The following is a 1,387-nucleotide window of genomic DNA, read 5'->3' as shown; positions in this document are numbered from 1 at the left end:
TTTTGAGACGGAGTTTTGCTCTTGCTGCCCAGGCAGGAGTGCAATGACGCGATCTCGGCTCACCGCAACCTCCGCCTTCCTGGTTCAAGCGATTCTCCTGCCTCAGCCTCCCGAGTAGCTGGGATTACAGGCATGCGCCACCACACGCGGCTACTTTTGTATGTTTTTAGTAGAGACGGGGGTTCTCCGTGTTGGTCAGGCTGGTCTCGAACCCCCGATCTCAGGTGATCCGGCTGCCTGGGCCTCCCAAAGTGCTGGGATTACAGGCGTGAGCCACCGCGCCCAGCCACCTTGTTACGTCTCATTGTAAATCCGTTTCTGTAGAAAATCCTTCCACACGGGTTAAAGGACACAACTCAATGTTACTTTATGGGATTAAGAAAAACCTTTCGAGTAAGGCCGGGCGCGGTGGCTCATGCCTGTAATCCCAAGACTTTGGGAGGCCGAAGCGGAGGATCACTTGAGCCCAGAGGTTTAAGACCAGCCTGAGCAACATAGTGATTCTTCTTCTCTTCAAGCCGAGCGTGGTGGCGCGCGCCTGTGGTCCCAGCTGCCCCAGAGGCTGAGGTTGGAGGCTGCAGTGGGTCGAGATCGCGCCACTGCACTACAGCCTGGGCCACAGAGCGAGACTCCCGTCTCAACCTGGGGGGGGGGGGGAAGAGACTCCATCTCCATAAAAAGAAAAAAAAGCTAAGGAAGTCAAAGCCTTCACTCTTCATTTCTCCTTCCAAAAGGAGAACAGGCCGGCGTCGGTCAACGTCAACTGGCCGGAGTTGAGTTGACTGCACCGCCAGTCATCGATGAAACTGCCTCTCGCGAGCACCCAGCTGCTCATGGCCTCCGGAAGCGGACGTGGGGCGGGGCGGGGTACTTCTCCTAAGGAGAAACGGAACCGCGGGCAGCCTCCCTCTCTCGCAGCAGCCTCAGGAACGCGTTCCGAGACACCCCTAGCCACAAGTCAGGACCGCGTACAAGATGGCGGCACGTCACGTGAGCAGCGCGGTGACGCAGGACGGCGGCCCGCGCGGAGGCAGCGCCTTAGCTTCTCCCCAGCGCACACTTGTACTCAGTTTTGCCCCCCCCCGCCCCCGCCCCCAGCCTGGTGTAGATCATGCCGCCAGTGGCGGCCCTGACTGCCGAGGAAACGTTAGCTTAGGACAGTTGGCTGTTAAGTGACACTAATTCTCCCCGCCCCACCTGACCCCCGAGAAGGAGGCTAGTCCCCCGCTGCGTGAGGGGGTGGGGACGTGGGTAGTGAATTCGGATCTACCTGGGAGGGGGGAGTGGAAGTTCCCGCCCTGGAGAGCGGCGAGGCAGCAGCCACAGGTAAGTGGGGGGCGGGGAGGGACGTCCCCGTGGCCCGGGCGGGGAAGGACGCGGGAACGTG

The 1,387-nt window shown here is 60.6% G+C and overlaps 1 protein-coding gene and 1 pseudogene across 1 annotated transcript in view; both read left to right on the top strand.

Moving 5' to 3' along the window:
- Window positions 1–880, top strand: part of LOC105507682 — a 5,079-nt pseudogene extending 4,199 nt beyond the window's left edge.
- A 142-nt stretch (window positions 881–1,022) lies between these two features.
- The window catches only part of ATF1 (activating transcription factor 1), a 72,153-nt gene continuing 71,788 nt past the window's right edge, over window positions 1,023–1,387 (top strand). Inside the window, exon 1 of the mRNA XM_011936121.1 lies at window positions 1,023–1,326. The gene's annotated coding sequence lies outside the window, so the exon portion shown is untranslated. The remainder of the gene's footprint in view (window positions 1,327–1,387) is intronic.

The sequence above is a fragment of the Colobus angolensis genome, unplaced genomic scaffold (assembly GCF_000951035.1).
Source record: "Colobus angolensis palliatus isolate OR3802 unplaced genomic scaffold, Cang.pa_1.0 Scaffold151, whole genome shotgun sequence".
Lineage (NCBI taxonomy): Eukaryota > Metazoa > Chordata > Mammalia > Primates > Cercopithecidae > Colobus > Colobus angolensis.
This window is presented reverse-complemented; position numbering and strand designations above follow the sequence as displayed.